The sequence below is a fragment of the Vidua macroura genome, chromosome 14 (genome assembly GCF_024509145.1).
Source record: "Vidua macroura isolate BioBank_ID:100142 chromosome 14, ASM2450914v1, whole genome shotgun sequence".
Taxonomy (NCBI): domain Eukaryota; kingdom Metazoa; phylum Chordata; class Aves; order Passeriformes; family Viduidae; genus Vidua; species Vidua macroura.
In genome coordinates, this window is record NC_071584.1 from 20,724,638 (window position 1) to 20,744,081 (window position 19,444).

Here is a 19,444-nt window from a genome sequence, read left to right on the forward strand (position 1 = left end):
GCCAGGGTGCGGGGGTCCCTGCCCGGGTCCCTGCCCGGGTCCCTGCCGGGTCCCTGCCGGGGTGCGGGGGTCCCTGCCCGGGTCCCTGCTGGGTCCCTGCCCGGTCCCTGCCGGGGTGCGGGGGTCCCTGCCCGGGTCCCTGCCCGGGTCCCTGCCGGGTCCCTGCCGGGGTGCGGGGGTCCCTGCCGGGGTGTGGGAGTCCCTGCCGGGGTCCCTGCTGGGTCCCTGCCGGGGTGCGGGGGTCCCTGCCCGGGTCCCTGCTGGGTCCCTGCCCGGTCCCTGCCGGGTCCCCGGCCGGGGTCGCACAGGTGGCCGTGTGCCCCGCGCCCGCCCCGGCCGCTGCGGGGCTCGGTGTCCCCGCACACCCGCTGCGCTCTCGGACGCCCGGCTGCAGGGAGCGGGGGGGATGTGGCCGGGCCTCCCCGAAGGACCAAAACCCGCTCCTTATCTCCTGGCTCCCTAAAACGGAGTGGGACACCTCCCTGCCGTTTACTTTTTTAGCAGCCTGAGAGGCCGAATCAAAACAATACAGCCTTTCTATCCCTGATAAAAAGCTTTTTGGTTTCATGGTTTTGAAAATTTATGTTTAACACTTTGGAAAGCTTTTTTTTTTTTTTTTTTTTTTATTCTTTTCATGTGAGTTTTTCCCCTAACTCTGTCTTTCCCCTTCTTACTATGTTCTGTCTCATGTCCAAATCCTTAGCTTTTGCATGACATTTTTTTTCTTAGCAACCCAATCAACTTCACTACTTAGATGCGTGGCAAAACCTTACTATTTTTAGATAAATACGTTTTGCCTTTACATTTTATCCTTTGAAGTTGAGTTGGTTTTGATTTTCTTTCATGGTGGCCGTATTTGCTATATTGTGCTTTAAATAATTTATTAAGCAGTGCAGAACAAAAGATTCCCGCCTTTCTGAGGAATTATTTTGCATGATTTAGAACTCTGTTATAAACAAAAAGAAATTGCCATGTTTGTGCCATGCTTGCCTGAAAGCTTATTTTTAAAATCAAGCTTACACATCCCATTTTGTGCTATGATTACAAGTTTTAATGACACACTTCGTGGCTGAAATTGCTTTGGCACATTTCAGACCGGTGGGACAAAGGCATTTGTGTGCCTGTTAATGAGTCAGTGGTGCCTGAGACGTGCGAGGCTGTGATGTCAGTGCTGACAGGGTAGCAGAAGGTGAATATTCTGAGGCTCCCAGGAAAAGCAGTGGGTGCTGGTACTCTGCTTCCAGGAGACGCTCCCTGAGCTCACAGAAAAACTTTCTCTGCTAGCACCAAGTGAGGAGGCAGCTGTAGGTGCAGCGGGAGGAGCCGATACGTGTGAGGTGGTTTGTGAGTCACGGTGAGCACCTGTGAAATAGCTCTCAGGAGGGCTCCGGGGATGCTGAGAAGGAGTTAATATTTACTAGCTCATATAGAGGCTGCGTGCTCGTCTTTAGCCTCTTGAGTTGTAGACAAGGATAGGAAATGTATTTTTCTCTGAACCACCTGAATTCTCTTTTGGTGATGGCAAGTGTTAATACTCTTAATGGGAATGTTTAGTTTGGCTCCAGCCATGGTAAATCCAGGCGGTGATGGGTGGGTTTTTTTATTAAGATTTTTTGGTTTGGATGGGGTTTTTTTATACAATAAACCAGTAATTTGCCTGGAAAGGATGGGATATCGTTTCCTGCATTTTCCTGCAGGTGCACTGTGGCACTGGAGTCCTGAGAGGAAGCGCTGTGGTTTGGAGTCAGTTAAGCTCTTTTCAAAGAACAGCAGAATCGTGTTTTACATGCAATTAGCCTGTTGGGGTGGTGGTTCGTGTACCCCCGTTCTGTAAGGCAAGGTGATGTCGTTTGAGTAGCTGCTGCAAATGCACCTGTCCCAGGGCTCTGTTTGCCCAATAAATGTGGAATGCTTCTCAGTGGGAGCAGTGCCAGCTTTTCTTACTCCTCAGGCATTGCAGGGCCATGCATGAGGTGAGACCTTGCTGTAGTTCTCTACAGAATTTGGGGAGGGGGTGTTGATGTTCCTACATGTTCAGCCCAAATGCAGGAGCTGCGCTGTGTACGTTGTTGAAAGACACTTTGTTCCACTGGCTTTTGGGGTGTCTCTTTTTAGAAAAAACTGATTTATACAGAACCTTGAAAGGCCATGGAGTTTGCTGGGAATAAGCACAATCCAGAGCAAATACTGAACTGCCTTGCAGTGGTTTTTTTGCAGTTAAATTATGCTTTTGTAAAGTCTGTGGTGGTGTCAGTGGAGTTCTGCAGGTGCTACAGAAGTATAAAATCTATTTTTAATTAAAATAGTGGGGGTTTTTCACATCTTTCCTGAAGCCAAAGAGGAAGGTAACTGCTTGCTTAAGAGTGTGCTGGTCCCGTTTGTAAATCCTGCCTAGAAAACCCAGTGATGGCTGTGTTTTGCTCAATATCTGGTTGCTTTTAAAAGCGTCTGTGGGCATTTAGAATTATCTATCCTAATCTTAAATAAAGCTCATGGATTAACAGAATGAAGTCAGGGATGTGCACCTGTACTTTCTGCAAGATGCTGCATTAACTGTGAGTGTGTTCCTACAAGATTATGGCAGATTATGGCATTGATTTCCCCTCCCCCTATTTATTTTTGGTGGTGTGAGAGTTGGACGGGTGCAGGGTGCTGTGAGCCCAGGTATCCTCCCAGCTGCTTCCCAAGGGCAGATGGGCAGGGCTGCTGCTGCTCCGGGGTGGAGGCTGTTTGGGGCAGCCAGCAGCTGGTTCCAGAGAGCAGCCTGTCCCCTCTGGGCTGGGCTCAGCCTGGGGCAGGAGTCTCCTCACTCCTGTGTCCAGGGTGGGCAGGAATGGGAGGGTCTGGAGAAGAGCAGCTCAGCATCCCGCAGTGCTCACTGATTTTGGGAGCAGCTCTGGGAGCACTCCCAGCACAGCAGTACTCACTCACTGATTTTGGGAGCAGCTCTGAGCTCAGGGCATGCTCTGGGAGCACTCCCAGCAGGGCAGTGCTCACTGATTTTGGGAGCAGCTCTCCTGCACTCTCAGCACAGCAGTGCTCACTCACTGATTTTGGGAGCAGCTCTCTTGCACTCTCAGCACAGCAGTGCTCACTCACTGATTTTGGGAGCAGCTCTGAGCTCAGGGGATGTTCTGGGAGCACTCCCAGCACAGCAGTGCTCACTCACTGATTTTGGGAGCAGCTCTGAGCTCAGGGGATGCTCTGGGAGCACTCCCAGCAGGGCAGTGCTCACTCACTGATTTTGGGAGCAGCTCTGAGCTCAGGGGATGTTCTGGGAGCACTCCCAGCAGGGCAGTGGTCACTCACTGATTTTGGGAGCAGCTCTGGGAGCACTCCCAGCAGGGCAGTGGTCACTCACTGATTTTGGGAGCAGCTCTCCTGCACTCCCAGCAGGGCAGTGGTCACTCACTGATTTTGGGAGCAGCTCTCCTGCACTCCCAGCACAGCAGGGCAGTTCCCACCAGGCAGGTTCTTATCCTGCCACGGAGCTGCTGTGCCCAGAGCCTGGCTGTGCCAGGGCAGGGCACTTCCCTCAGAAGTTCTTGCCTTGCACTTTGGGCACGGTGCATCATCGAGTGTCCCCATCGGTCCTTGGGCTGTACCAACATAACCTGTCTGGAATTAAATATTTTTTATCTTCTCTCTGGGGGAGGGTTTTGGGCAGGAGGAGAGCACTGGGCATTGCAGAGGGAGCTGAGATGTGCTGAAAGCCCTGTGCTCTGGACCTGGGCCTTAGAGGGCTCGTGCTGTCTGGTATTACAGCCAGGCTCTCTCCACAGGCTGCTGTGCAATTTGTGTGGCTCCTCTGAGCAGAGTCAAGAGCTGGAGCAGAGAGTCTCAAACTGAATCTGAGGAATGGATTAATCTGTGTTTGTTTTCCTTTTTGCTAAGGGGATTATGTACTATTGCCTTCCCCAGCAAAGCAGATGCTGGGGGATCTTCTCCTGTCACCGTGCTGTCACACTGCAAGGAACTGGGATAGCTTTGTCCAAAAGTCTGATAACCTCAGCCATAAGCAGAGAGAAAATGCAGAGTGTATTTTCTTCCACAAAAAGCAAAATAGGAGCATTTGTGAAACTGAAAGCTTCTAATCTGAGAAGAGTGTATTGAAATAGTGACAGTAACAGTGAAGACTTTGGAAGTACAGGTACTATTCTAATTCAGTGACAGCAGAAAACAAAGCACTTAGAGAAATCACTTGGCAGGAAAAATAGAAGTCAGAATTTTGAGGTATCTATTACTGCTTTTCCTGGCTTTATGGGAGTGTAGGATAATGCAGCTTATGATTGAAAGGTCTGGAGAAAAGCTGACAAAAATAAAGAAGCTGATCTCAACAGTTATATTTCCATAGTACTGATTCATGAGAAAGTAACTTACTTCAGGGACTGAAGAGGAGCAGCATGTAAGCTGACCACGTCTTGGTCTGAGTCCACGGAATCAAAATTAGCAGCAAGTGCAGCCCTGGTGAGAAGGGGGAAGGGAGCACGGTGCCAACTGCCTCAAGTGCTGCTTGGCCAGCTCAGGTCGCAGGCAGGGCATTTCTTTGTCTTTTTGGGTGCCAGTTCTTTCACATTTCAGACCAAAAGCCTCACCAAAGTTCAGCAGCAGCTGCAGTTTAGGATATGAACTTGAGGATCTGTTCAGGCAGGTGCTTGCCTGCAGCAGGCTGGGTCTTCTTGTGGTCACTTGTGCTACTGACTTACACATCAGAACTTGTGTTTGTGTTATAAACACGGAATGGCACCAAAGAGTGGGTGCTAAACACAACGCTTTTGTTTTGTTCACCTCACACTGGAAGTCTTTGGAAGCCTCCTGTCTGGGATTCCAGATTTCACTCTGAATAGATGCCTGCATCGCCCACTGGAAAGCGGCAGCCAAAATCCGGGCCGTGCCCCAGCCCATCCTGGGTATTGATGCTGCAGGTCACAGTGGATGCTCAGTGCTTGGCTGAGATCCTGATCCATTCAGAACTCCCATTGAGACCTGTGGGAGTTCTCTGTGTCTGCCCCTGGCATTGCCTCTGATTAGTGGGTGGTTGTTAATGTGCCCATGCTTGGAATATTTACAGTAACTGCCTCCTGTTATGACTCATTATCTGGGGCTGGCTTTGGTGCCACGAACGACAGTAACTCTTCATAAAAGAAACATCCTTCCCTCTCAATCCCAAGACACTGGCCCTCACATATGTTGATAAAACGTCAGCAACTAAAAAGTGGAAGCAGTCTTGAGATGAAAATACCAGCACATTTGTGCTGATGCTCTTGAATGGCTTTCAGTGTTGAGGAAATCCACAGCAAGGCAGGATTTCCAGGGACAAGCTCCACACTCTGGGGTTTGTTAGTGTTGGCTCTTGTGTGGCTGCTGTCCACGCCAAGAACTCGTGTTGTACAGAAGGTAGTAAAAGTCATCTTTTTTTTTTTTGCTTCTAGAGGAAAACTTAGTAATAGTTGCTTCTTGGCAGATGCCAAATCTCATGTTCAAAGGAAGAACTCCAAGGCAGATGAAGCCTGGAGGATGAGGAGCCCCACAGAGCATTGCAGGGTGCTGCGAAGGGAGGAGCACCAGCAGCACAGCAGGTGCATAAGAATTTGCATGGCTTAGGCTTCTGGCATCTCTGGTCTGTGGCCACCCACAGTACCCTGGAGACTCGTCAGTAACTCTATTTGTGCCACTGACTGAGATTTCCTGCGAGGCACTGGTCTAAGCCCTGTGCTTTGGGAACTGAGTGCTGCAGGGTAGCCTTGGGTCAAGGAGTGTTCATTTGCTGCTTCTCTTCCTCATTGTGTGTTAGTGCTGAAGTGGCTTGAAGAGGACACAGCTCCAGAGTTGTGTGAAAAACCTCCTCAGGAGCAAAGGCTGAGTGTTCCTCAAGCTCCTGCAAGCGCTGAATCCATGCTTGGATGAAATGCTCTGAAAATCTGGAGGTGTCCTGTGTACCAACAAAACATTTGTAACTTGGAGAGGACCAGCTTCACATCCTGGACAACCTCTAGCTGAGCATTTTCAGACCAGGATTTTCGTGTGCCCTGTTGGTGGCTGGATGCTCTCACAGGTTCTGTGCTTTCAGATCTCCTCTGTGGGACTGAAGCTTTCTTAGCCACTCCTGTCCCTCTCAGCTGAGCCTGGCTCTGAGGCTTGTGTAGCCCAGACTGTTTTTCCTTCCTCAGCTACATCATTTGACCTAACAAAACTCTGTCCATTTCCCAAAACATGTCTTGGTCAAACGTACATGGAAATGCACATTAAAAACCAAAATGAGACAACTATGTTATTTATGTTATTTACAATAATCCTTTCATTTTTGTGTATGGTATCTTGGGTAAAGAGTTTCTGTGAATTGCCTGGTCTGATTTCATGCTCAATATTTGTATTGTGTTGCTGAGTGAAATGAAGGTGAAAATAATTTGAATTGCACCCTCAGGCAGGTAACAATTCAGTTCTTTTCATGAAGAGAGTGTAAAGTGAGACTGTTCTCCACTTAATTAGTTTTGTGAGAGTGATGTATAAGGCAAGGTCAGTGCTAAAGGAGGAAAGGGCTGGCATGGATTGAACACTGCTTACGTTGTTTGAATAATTAGAGCATCACTGTGAGGTGGGAGGGAGCAGAGGACAGAAATGAAGTGGGAAGAAGAGATATTCCTGAAATAGCAATCGAATTGCCATTGATCTGGGCTGCATTACATGTACACAGTTCAAGATTGACTAAATCTGAGCTGGTGGTGGTTTGTTACCTGTGACACTGGTTGTGCTGGCAGCTGAAATGACTGTGTATTTATAGAGATATCTGTTCTGTGGCCCAGGGAATCTCTAGATGCTTTTCAGAACCTGGGGTTTGATATAATTGATACAAGGCTCCCTTGGTTGCTTTAAGAATAAATTGTTTAGCCAGTGCTTGTTATCTTTGATACCTGTGCATTGAGTTACCACCCAATTTAGGATGAGTTTCTGCTGTGCTGGTGGGATCAGATGGGTGGTGGGCATTGTGCAATCCCCCTCTGACCTGCGTGTTCTGCAGGCACTTGCTTGGGTGTCACTGTGCAGAGTGACAGCTTCACCTCAGTCCAGCACAGGGGGTGCAGCAGCAGCGCTGCCCTGCTCTGGCTGCTGTCCCTGTCCTTGTCCCTGCGCTGCCCTGTGCCTGTTGCTGTCCTGCTCTGGCTGCCCTGTCCCTGTCCTTGTCCCTGTCCCTGTCCCTGTGCTGCCCTGTCCCTGTCTCTGTCCCCGTCCCTGTCCCTGTGCTGCCCTGCCCTGCTCTGTCCCTGCTCTGTCCCTGACCCTGTCCCTGTCCCTGTCCCTGTGTCACCCTGCCGTGTCCCTGTGCTGCCCTGCCCTGCTCTGTCCCTGTCCCTGTCCCTGTCCCTGTCCCTGTGCTGCCCTGTCCCTGTCCCTGCCCTGTCCCTGTCCCTGTCCCTGTGCTGCTCTGTCCCTGTCCCTGCCCTGCCCTGTCCCTGCCCTGCCCTGTCCCTGTCCCCGTGGGCTCTGGCACTGGGACTGACGTGCCAGAGGTGCCATGTCCCTGTCCCTGTCCCCGTGGGCCCTGGCACTGGGACTGACGTGCCAGAGGTGCCATGTCCCTGTCCCTGTCCCCGTGGGCCCTGGCACTGGGACTGACGTGCCAGAGGTGCCATTTCCCCAGAGCAGCCCCTCACCCGTCTGATCGTCCTTGCCCTGAGAACGTCCCGAGGTGGCACCAGGGCTGCTGCCAGGACTGGTGAGGCCTTTGTGGAGCCTTGTGGAAGCACGTGGGACGTGCTGGACCCCTCGGGACAGCCCTGCTGTCACCTCACAGGGGCCCCTGGGGATGAGCCCTGGCAGGGACACACAGCTCAGCCTGGGCACGTGGGGACAGCGAGGGCTGGAGCCCCGGCCTCTGCTGACCAAGGTGACAGGTGACTTCCCCTTCTCACCGGGCAGGAATGGGGCAGTTCCTCTCCCTCCTGGCCACAGGGGACCGTTCCCATCTGCTGGTGGCTTCCCAGGGACTGCACAGCAGAGGTGACAGCTTCCAGGAGCTTCACTCAGGTTTTAGCCACTGAGTTTAATGATGGGAGTTTAGGAGTTCTGAGCCACTTTCCCCTGCCCCCATAGCCTGTTTATTCAAGTCCAGTGGTAATTAGCACTCATCTAGGTGTTTTATTTTTCTGTTCATTTTGTGTCTGGAATCACAGAATGGTCTTCACTGGAAGGGAGCACTGGAGCTCCTCCAGTCCAGCGTGCTGCTGAAGTGGGATCTCCTGACACATCACTCAGGACTGTGTGCAGACAGCTTTTGAGTCCCACCAGGAAAGGGGAATCAGGAATTTTCAGTGTTTTTCCTCTTCCTTTTTGCTCAAATTTTAGAAATTTCTGGTTTTCTGTAAATGAAGGGGAAAAGCACAGGGCATTTTTTCTTGCATAAAATGGAAAGATACAATAGAAAGTATGAAAGTACTAGAGAGGAAAGCCAGGAGAGAGGGGCAGGGGAGAGAGCCAGCAGGAGGAGGGAGCAGTGCAGACTGAGCTCCAGGTGATGCACAGCACAGCTCTGCTCACACCCAGCCTCGCACACTCTCACCTGCCCAGCAGACACAACACACAGCAGGACAGAGATTCCTTCTGCTTTTGTTCTTTCAGCCATCTTCCAGCAGTTTCCAAGAAGATGGTAGGTACCTTTCTTTTCCCGTGTCTCTTACGTAGCTCACTGCTACTGGCCACAATGTTCAAGTAGCTGAGGCTGGATTTACTTCCACACATTGTCAGTGTGCTGTCAAACTGCTGGCACAGAAACATTTTTCCTTTGGCTTTTACATCTGCTGTGGAGTTCTGTGCAGCTTTCTTGTATGTTCAGTACACGTGTGAAATTCTTATGTTGCTCTTACATCTCAATTTGCCCAAGTTGTGCTTCAGTACTGCCTGGGAAATGAGAAATGTTTTAATTGTGATTACACACAGTGCTCTGAACTGCTGTCACTTACACTTTGTTCCTCCCAGTGCTGCAGGAGAATAAGAAACCAGGATGGAGCCAGTTGTCACTGCAAGCCATTGTCACTTCTTGTGGGGTGCAGAGCTGGGGTACCTGATCCACGAAAATCCTCCCTAGTGAAATAAAGATGTGGAGGTGTTTGGGGAGTTGCAGTGCTGGTGGGAATTACAGGGGAATGCATTTCCTAAGGCAGTGGTGGGTGGTTGTGTGAGGCCACCAGGCAGTGCAGTGCTCCTGTGGCCACACTGTCCCCTCTGCTGCTGGAGGAGCAGAGGTCCCTGCAGCCACGCTGGTGCCCAGCAGTGCAGCTTGGTCATGTGCCCTGCTCTGCGATTGCTTCTCATCTTGCACAGCAGTGACTGAACGTTCGGAGACTGCCAAAAATAGCTGACTGCTTTCAAGTGATTGGGCAAGGAGAGCTGGAGTGACTTTCATCTGCTGCTCTCCTCCTCTTCCCCCTCTGCCCCGTGTTTGCTTTCTGAGGAGAGGATATTGGGTTTTCGTTTGCTTTGGCGGAACTCAATAAAAGGTGGTACAAGTGAAGTAAGTCAAGAGGGATCAAATGGCAAGGCTCTTCTTGATCACCTAATGGGGAGGCTACAGCAGCAGCAAGTCAGAAGTCTGACTCCAGCTGGAAAGAGGTTTTTGGGGTGAAGTGTGACCTGTTTCAGACCCACTCCGAGGTCAGGATACTGCCTGGCCAGGGAGGCTGGACAAGGAATGTCTGCTTTGGTGCTGGAGCTTGGTTGGTACCTGGCTGTTGGCCAAACAGAGCTGTTACTTGGCCACTGGAGAGCAGCAGAAATGGTTTCCTTGGCTGGAGGAGGGCTTGGGCTGTTTGTTTTGGGGTTGGGTTTCATGTTGTTTGTTTTGTTTTGTTTTGTTTTTTTTTTTTTTTTTCAGATTACTAGTGCAAACCCCAGTTTTCAAGTTCTGTTTGTATGATTGTGTCTTTGGGAGGAATTTCTATCACGTGATTTCTGGGATGTTGGTGATTAGTGTAAATAACAGTCCCTTCATGAGGAGTATCCCCTTAGTAGGTGATGGAGAGGAGTGAAAGCTTTATAGGCAGTGATCCAGCAACTCCTGTACAAGGAGAGAACAGCGTGGAAGACAGGAGAAAGATTCACTTGTACTTTTTCCTAATTTAAGAACAATAGATGTTTTTGTTTAGGGATGCTTAATTTAAGTGGCAGCAATTCATGACTGTAGAGGAGAAAAGGATTATGCAGAGCTGCAAAAGTTGTCGGTTCTTTTCATGGCAACTTTCAGGGTTTAAAAATTTGAATTTGTTCCCTCACGTGGACATTAGCAAAACTTCTTTGGGGATTCTCAGGAAAAATAGTCACACTGGAGGTGTTTTAAGGAAAAAGACCTGTCAGGTTTTCCATCCCTGTCCTTGTTCCACCCTTGGTCTGAAAAGACCTCCCGTCAAAACGGAGATGTTTTAGCAAGACTTTTGAGTATGATCAGAAAAATGAGTCAGGCCCTTCTGAACAATGTTAGGAAGAGATTTTGAAATTTGTAACAGCTGAAAAAAAGCAGGGTTTTGAGTCAGTGGTGTGGAGGATGGCTGGAAGCTCAGTAGTGAGGTGGCGGGGCTGTGCCTTTTGGTCTGGAAGTGTTTTTCCTTCACTCCACATTTGATCATGAAGGATGAACTTTAAATTGCTTTGTGGAATGAATACGAGGTGCCAGACTGAGAATGGAAGGGGGAGAAAGTGTGGTGCAGTGGCAGGAGAAAGCAAATTCTGTGAGACTTTGAACGATGGAAAATGAGCTTTGGAAAGTCTCTGGAGAGCACAAGGAAGCTGAAGAATGTAATGGAACAGGAGATATTATGGGTGTAACTCGTAGTAATATCAGACTGCAGTGAAAGCACGCAGGTTTGACAGCCTGAAACGGTGCAGAAAAGACTTGACAATCTGTCCTGCAAGGTGCCAAACATCTCTACTTTCCATTTACCCAGAACCTGTTAGCGCTCTGCTTCGGGCCCCTGTCAGTGAATGCTGGATATTCTTGTCATGCTGTGTTCCCACTATCACAAATTCTTACATTAAATGCATTTCAGGAGCCACTGAGTGTGCATGAGGAAGTCTGAGTGAGTGACAAAAGGCTTATGAAAGAAATGAAGGAAACGCAGCAGACTTTGACGCCGAGGTGCAGTGTCTGAGTGAGCTGTTTGCCAGGCAGTGCCTCTGTCACTGCGAGGAGATAACGCGTTGCTCTTCTTCATAAAGCAGGGAGATCCTTGCTCTCAACTCATCCACAGTGCTTGCACTCCCTGTGAAACCCCGGTCTTTATATGGCTCTTCTTAAAGTGCCTTTGCTTCCTCTAATGGCTGTCCTTCTTGCTGCTTTAAAGCATTTCAGACTGTCCCTGTGCATGTGACGGGTTTGAATAACTGCTGGTAAGAGACTTTGGTAGCTCATCGGTGTTCACTGGGGTGGCACCTTGTAAAGAACAGACCTGAGCCAGTACTGTCCTCTCAGGTTAGACTGAAACACGACTTCTGCTGCTCAGGATCAGCCTTGCTGAATCAAATCCTCAGTGCAAGTGTGATACGCTTTGCACTTCATGGTGCTGACCGCTGTTGTGATGAATATTTTAAACTCTCCTTTTTTCTCGTTTTTTTTTTTCTTTATAAAAAGCGTGGGAGGGTTGTGTTGAATCAATGTTGTAAGATAAGCCTGAAGATTGCTAGAATGAACTGCGATTTTGAGGCTTGATTCTGCAGTATGAGATTACTGAAGTATGTAAGAGAAACAGATTTGGTTCCTGAAATCTGATCTTGCAGCAGCAGAAAACCGTGTTGGTGAATAAAAGGGAGCAGAATCCTGTGTTTAGTTTGCATCCTCAGAGATTGCCTGGGAGATGCTGTGAACTGAAACAGTGGGGTTTGAAGTTTCTACCCTGTCCTGTGCTGGATGTCCTTGAAGGCAGCTGCTGCCTCTCCAGTTCTGCTGTATTTTGGTTGTTTTATGCTTCAGAATTTGGCTTTGGGAATTATGCTGTATAATTCAGTCTCTTGCATTATCTTCATCTTTATCTGTTTCTTACTTATGGTTCACCCTTATTCACAAGCATAAGGATTATTGACTCAAAGGTCTTGAAGGATCATTAACACCTTGGTAAATATGGTGAGAATGAAGAGTCTTTGAAAGGTGGTGGTGGCATCAGTTTTTAACCCAAAATACCAGCACAAAGCATGGCAGTGTTAGTTTTGTGTGCATTTTGTATTCAGCACGCAGATCTGCAGTGGGCTCTGTGCTGTCTCTGTGTTTTACTGTGTGGAGAGAGCTGCTGGTGCTTTATCAATTCCAGCTGATCCTGCTGTGACCAGTAAGCAAGTTCTTTCTGTGGAGCGTGACTGCACGTTGTAGGCTCAGCACCCTGGCTGCACTGATAGAAACCATCCGTGGGCTGGCTGGGCATCAGCTGGGCTAGCCCAGCTCTCAGAGCAGCAGGCAGTGTGAGGCTTCAGCTCAAACTGGCCACAGACCAGCTCTGCCTTTGTTCCTGAGCCTTCAAACCTCGCAGCAGTGAAGCAGGCTGCCCTAGCGTGCCCAGCTTCATTTCCCAAGATGGAATTTAATTTATTCCTTGCTCACTGGCTTGAGTAAATCAATTAAAACTTGTGTGTGTGTGTGTAACAAGGCTTTGACGTAAGGTAATTGGTCAGGACGTGCAGACATATGAAAAGGCATGGGACAGATTCTGAAGTAAAAGACCAAAACGTGGTGAAGTTTCTTTTGATGTGGTGTGGTGGTAGCTAAATTCCCATCTTGTGTAGTAACAGGATTTTCTCTGGGTGCTGTGCTGTAAAACACTCCTCTTTGCATGTAATCCAGGTTAATCTTTTTCAGCTTGTCCTTTTGGAAACATGTCATGTCTCCATCCTTTTCACTTCGTCTGGAAAGGAGGTTAAAGATGGGAATCTCAAAATGCAAAGGCTATCAGCTGTCCACCTCTTTCAGTAGGCCAATATAGCTCACTAATTAATTATTTCCTGCACCTTGGCTACCTCTGGAAACTGGTCCCTTTTCAGTTCCTCTGCCTCTGTGGGGTGCTGTCCCCACAAGCTGGGATGACAAAGGTGTAAATCCTTCCTGTGCTCCTCCGAGTGCCTCCTGAACCATGAGGACCGACTTTAGGTCAGCCTGAAGCACTGGAGGGTGCAGCTGAGAGGGAGTGAGCACCTTGCCAGGCTTTCCTGCAAGGACAAGGTCCTCCCTTGCCCCAGAAGGGACAGAGGTGTGTGGGCACAGCTGTCTGAGTGAGCCCAGGGGTGTGGCAGTGCCAGGAGAGCCAGCCTCTGCCAAGGAGCCAGCCTTGCAGCTCATCTCCCCACGGCATTTTTAGAGCTGTAATAATTCTTGCTCTTGTTTTTCCTCCCCAGAAAAACGATACCTTGGCTCAAGCCACATGTGAACTATTGGGAATTGAGGAGTTGTTTGTGACCCTGAATCCAGAGTAAGGGCAGGTATTGCTCTCTGCAAGCTCTCCCCTTTGTGAACTATTGGGAATTGAGGAGTTGTTTGTGATTCTGAATCCAGAGTAAGGGCAGGTATTGTTCCCTGCAAGCTCTCCCTTTTCAGGCACAGAGGAAGGCCTGATGAAAAGCAGTGTGGCTGAATCTTATTTTTAGCTTCTGTCCTGTGGTGATGTTTTTGTTGCTGTTGTTGGATCATTTGGGGTTTTTTTGGCTTTGGACTGCCTCTGTCAGGGGTCACGGTGTGTCAGAACAGCTTTGTTGTGTGTTTGTGCTGTTGGTGTTGCCTGGTGGCCCAGCCCTGCCTTGGTGCCCCGTGGCTGCTGGCACTGTGCTGCTGTTGCAGGGTCCCTGCTATGCTAACCAGGTTGCCTTGGGCACGTTAATGCCCTGCTCTTGCTGTCTGTTGTGGGTGGCACACCTTCAGAGAGCTGTTTGCTCCCGTGCAGCCGTGTCCCGCATTTACCCCACGGTGCCAATTGCTGCAGCCACCCCACAGGGCACTGGCCACATCCAGGAGCTGCTGCAGGGACCCAGGAGAGGCTGCTCTGCTCCAGCCCTCTCTGGGGCTGGCTGGTGGCTTCACCTCTGCAGCTTGGCTTGACTGGCCTGCCCCTCCAGCAGCCTCAGTGCTCGTGGGGCTGCACACAGCAGCTTCCAGTGGTTGTGGTGTCCTGTCCTATGAACCAACCCATCAGTGTGGGGCTGCACACAGCAGCTTCCAGTGGTTGTGGTGTCCTGTCCTAGGAACCAACCCCTCAGTGTGGGGCTGCACACAGCAGCTTCCAGTGGTTGTGGTGTCCTGTCTGAGGAGCCAACCCATCAGTGTGGGCTGCACACAGCAGCTTCCAGCTTCCAGCTGCCCCTGTGTCCTGTCCCAGGAGCCCGTCAGTAACCACAGCCCAGCCTCCTTCCTCGGCTGGTAACTCATGGTGTTACCATCACTGCCTGCTGGGGCTGCTTGGGCAGCAGCCACCATCAATACCGAGGTGTTTTGTAGGTTACTGCGTTGTGCCCTGCAGCCTCTTGCCAACACTGCTGCTGGCACTACACCCTGCTGTCCTGGACGAAGCCAGCCGAGGTGATTCTCTAATGCAGAGGGCATACAGATACATAGGTGTCCCCATCCCATGGTTTGGTGTGCCAGTGACCAATCCAGTGGCTTATTTCTGTTGGGCTTGCTGCTGATGATCCCAGCCTTCCCCCTCTGCTTGGACAGGTGACAGCATTTGCTGTCCATGGAACATCCACAGTGCTCTGCGAGGTGCCTTTGTCACCTGCTCATTGAAAACATTTCTTTTCAGGAATGTTTGGTTTCAGCTGTTTTGTGAAAATATTCTTTATTGCCTATGTGTCTGTACACTTTTTTTTTTTTTTTCTTTCCTTCAAGTTTTCCTCTTTGCTTCCTGGTTTTATTCTTGCCCTGGGCCAGGCTTGCTGTCAGATAGGGGCGGGAAGCTGATGCAAATCCTGTGCCCGTGGTGTGTGGACCAAGCTCTCATCTTTGCCTCTGTTCTCATTAATGCCTTCTTTCATCTCCCCGAGCCCCTTCCCTTGTCTCACTGACAGCTGAATTGGAAACCAACAGCAGCTCTGCTCTAGCGGCGTTTTGCCCGAGGTGCCAGCAATCCACTAAAACTGACTCGGATCATGATTTTAATTGGTTTGATTTTTTGCCAGTGGCTCTAGAAAGAAAGCAAGCTATTTTAGTCCTCCTTCATCCTTGGTCAGTTTTATGAATCTGTCTGTGTTCTGCAAACCCCAAAGACTTTGAGGAGAGGAGCTGCCCTGCGGCGCTGGTGCCCCGGTGGTGTCGGGTTTGAGCGGGCACCGTCCTGAGCTGTGAACACTCTGAGGGGACGTGGCCCCTACTGATTGCTGTAAGGAGCTGTTTCCCTTGGAAGAGTGGAGGCATCCAAATTCTTTGGTTTCAGCTCTTCTGGCTGTGATCTTTTTCTCCCTGGACTGCTGGCCCTCGCTTCTGGAGCCAAGGGAGGATAACTCGGCGAGCGCGGAGCTGAGCGGTGCCGCGTGCTTGTGCTGCTCTGCTGGGGACAGGGGCAGCCAACTCGCCTCCCTGGTAAAGCTCTGCTGGCTTGGCAAACACCTGAGGTGTCCAAACGACTCACTGCTGCACACAGCTGGGGTAGCTGAAGGCATTTTCATGGTCAAAGAGCCTGCACTGCTGCACATACATCCCTGCACTGAAAGGACAGATAAGCTCCTCTGAGCATCCGTGCAGCTTCCTTCAGCCTCTCACCCCTTCCTGCTCCCCAGCTGCACTTCTCTGCTCTCCTGGCTGGGCTGATACAACAAACTATGGATAACTGGAATGCCAGTGAGAATTGTTTGAATATCAAAACAACAATGACATCCTGAATAGAATATGCTGAATTAAAAATATGCAAGCTTTTTCTTTCTGTTCATAAGCTCCTGTTGGGTACAAACTTTGGCACCATGACTGATGGTTTGAGTTTTCCTTCAGTTTGAGGCTGGGTTTGTTGAACTGCAGTGGTGTCAGCTTGTATGAAATGGGACCAACAACAAAGTCAGCTCAGGCTCTGGTTAATTTGAAGTTTATGTTCTTTCCATGAGACATATTTGTTCAATTACATTACCTGCTAATTGTATTTCTGAGCAATTTCTTGCAGAGACCTATAACTGTGTGTTCTCGATATGAAAGCTGCATTACTCTCTCGAGGAGATAATCAGTTAGTGATGTACTGAGCTCAGCTCATGCCGTCTGCTCTTTCCCTCTGTGGAAAACTGAATTTTAGTGATAGAGGAGAACTTTTCTGTCTCTTCTCTCCTTTATGATGCAGGTGTTTACTGGGAGGCTTTTCCTCGTGAATGGATGAATTGGTTGTGATTATTTTTTCCCTACCCTAAGTTATTTAAACAACATAACTTATCATGAATTTTTTTGTGCTATTTAAAAGCCACCAAACTGAAATAGCTATGGGCCATGCAGTTCATTATTAGGAGGCTCTTCTGAATCAGAAAACCACTTTTCTGGAAGATGCGTGACTTTGAAACACAAATCCTGCTGACTGGTGCTGGACTTTGGAGTTAGAGGTGGAGGAGTTTGTGCTTAGCTGGCATGTGAAGAGCATCTTCTCTCCCAGCCTCATCAGGAAAGGCAGCTTTTGGAGGCTGTACAAGTCCTTTCCAGAAGTGGTGCTGAGGCCAAAGAAGCCTCTTGACTTCTCATGATATTAATGGGCTGAAATGGAAGATGGGAAGCCTTGACAGGGCTGGTGAGTTGGCATAAAATTCAGCCTTTAAATTATGGTTTGGCACCACAAAATGCTGATGGTGCTGAGGCTCCTGGGGCATGGTAGGCAGAACCCACTCCTCCAAGAAAAGTTGATTTCTTTTTCCTGCATCAATATTTATGAATTTTCCCCTGCCACCCTCCAGGCAGCAGTGACCCAGTTTTAGGGTTCTGGGTATTTATGGGAGATGGGGGTGAGGATAAAATTAGGGTACGAATGTGATGTTCAGGGCACTTCCCAGATCCATGGCTGTGGCTCCTCTGTGGGTGTCGTGTGTGCTGGGTAATTTTATTTGCCATCCTTATCACCAGGGGTTTGGGAGCTGTCAGGAGAAGGACAGTGGGTGCCAGTGAAGGGCTCTCTGTGGCCACAGCCTGCTCCAGTTTGAGCTGGTCCTGCCCTCCTCTGCCTAAGGTGGTGTGTCTGGCCAGGGGCTGCAGCACTGCTCTGGGGCCCACCCTCACTCCAGGGTCATGGGCTTCCCCAGGGGAGCTGGCTGATCTCTCCCAGCACACTGCTGGTGGAGAGATGATTTAGAAGTTGGCTCTGATCTGAAAAAATATCCCCCCCCCCATTAAACTGTACATAACCGATCAGAAATGACATTTTAGAAAATACTTGTTCAAAGCCCAAAAGATTATGGCACACTGAGTCCTCTGCCTGAGAAAAAAACAGGTATGTTGTAATGAAAACCATTTTGATCAGATTTATCTTTCAACCTTTTGGTCTTTATGAAGGTGGAGAGCTGGGTGTTGTAGTTGACTGGCGTCCTAATGTAATGCCTGTATTTCTGAAGGTTTCTGTGGTTTTGTTATGTTTTTTGTTTTGTTTTGTTTTGTTTTTGGTTTGTTTTTGGGGTTTTTTGGGGTTTTTTTTGTGTTTTTTTTTTTTTCATGTTTTTTTTTTTTTTCTGGTTTTTTTTTTTGTTTGTTTTTTTTGTTTTTTTGTTTTTTTGTTTTTTTTGTTTTTTTGTTTTTTTGTTTTGTTTTTTAACTGGGGACCCGGTGGTCAGGGTATTCTCTAGGTAATACATGAAATGATCAAACAGTCTGTGTTTTGGTTTGGAGCAGAAGGGATGGTGGAGTGTACTCCTGCACTTGTGGAGCCACTGCGTGCTGAGAGTTATCTTCAAAATGGTCACGTTCTTTTTCAGTGTAAATCATGGATTGTGTGAAAGCTTTCCTTAATTGAATAGTATCTAGTTAATATTTAATATTTCAGGGTTTTCTTCTTTGCTTCATGTGTCCAGGCTCCACTGCAGTGCTTTCCCCAAAAGACAAGATTTTCCAGGCTGCTTAGCTAAGTAAGTTCTTCTCATTAATAATAAGGTCTGCACAACCTGGTGCTTCTCATTTCAGTGGAGAAACTTTTCAATGACTGTATGCACCCTCAGGTTGTCTTAATCCCCTTATGCAAGGAAATCTATCTACGTAACACTCCAGCTGTTCATTTCTTCTTGTGTTTTTAGTAGCAGTATTGCTGTTAAATAGCTACTGATGAAACTTTTCCACAGATCAGGATTAGCTAAAAAATGTGTGGCTTGAGCAGCGAGCAGGCAGGCAGCCTTGGAAGCAAAATGTCAGAGGAGAATTGCACGTGAAGCAGCTGACATTCAGATGGGCAGCACACACTCAGGCTTGTAGAGTTACTGCTCATCACTGACTTCATTTTTTGTCTTTGTCTGCTGAAAACCCTTCTAGGCATCTTTCAGAATAGCACCTCTCTGTCCCTGAATATGTTTGGAAAAGCTTAGCTGCTGAAGAATCTTAGCATGAAATCTTAGTGCTCTTCATTGAAGGGAAGAGATTAGTTCAGTATACCTTACAAGGGCCCTCATTTTCTTTTCCAGTACTCTCACATATTCATTGTGTCCTTTTCTGGGAAACCATTCTCCCTCTGAAGTTTCTACAATGGTTCTGGGCTGGTTTTGTCCCCAGGCTGTTGTGATCTACTGCATTTTACTTGTCCAAGTTTCTATTTTTCTGTTCACGGTAAATAAGCTTGGGCTAAAGCCACGAGTCCTCGGTGGTGCTGGGATGGAGCTGCTCTGTGAATACCTGGCTGTGGTTTGTTTACCTGGCTGGGGAATGTTTCTTGTGTGCTTGTAGTCCTTGTGACTATTAGGTGGTTGAAGCAAAGCAGAGGGGAAGGAGAGTGTCTGGAGCTGGGCTAATCCTCAGCAAATGCCTGTGAGTTCTTGAAGGACAGTGGTGAGACACAGAATTGAAGACCAAGAATCTGGAGATACAAAAACTGTTGTCTTTGACAGGAGACCCCTGCAGGTGCACAGCTTTCACTTTCCTTTCCTAAGTAACTTTGTTCTGACTACAAAATCAATACTCCTGTTGGTTTTGTTGCTTTATACCATTGAATTTGGATTTTGAGGAACGATCATGCTGGGAAAGGCCTTCAAGGTACAGGACCTAGGCAGGCCACGGGATGCTGAAGTGACAAGGGAGAGGAGGCATCTGCAGGGCACCCCAGGCTGCTGTACCTTTGTGCCTCCATCTGTGCCAGGGCTGGCACCTCTGCATGGCAGACACAGCTCTGCACTCAGTGCCTGGGGTCTGTCAGCTCTGCACTCAGTGCCTGGGGTCACCCCGAGCTGAGCCCTTGCTCTGGCTGGGGTGTCAAACACAGCTCCCGTGTGAGGGAGAGTGTTGCCTTGATTTTTAAAAGTGTTTTCTTTTATAGTTCTTTTCAAAGTGTCA

The 19,444-nt window shown here is 48.8% G+C and overlaps 1 protein-coding gene across 2 annotated transcripts in view; it reads left to right on the forward strand.

Annotated features, from left to right (window-relative positions):
• The window catches only part of FGF13 (fibroblast growth factor 13), a 209,341-nt gene that overhangs the window by 923 nt on the left and 188,974 nt on the right, over window positions 1–19,444 (forward strand). The gene's annotated exons all lie outside the window — the stretch shown is intronic.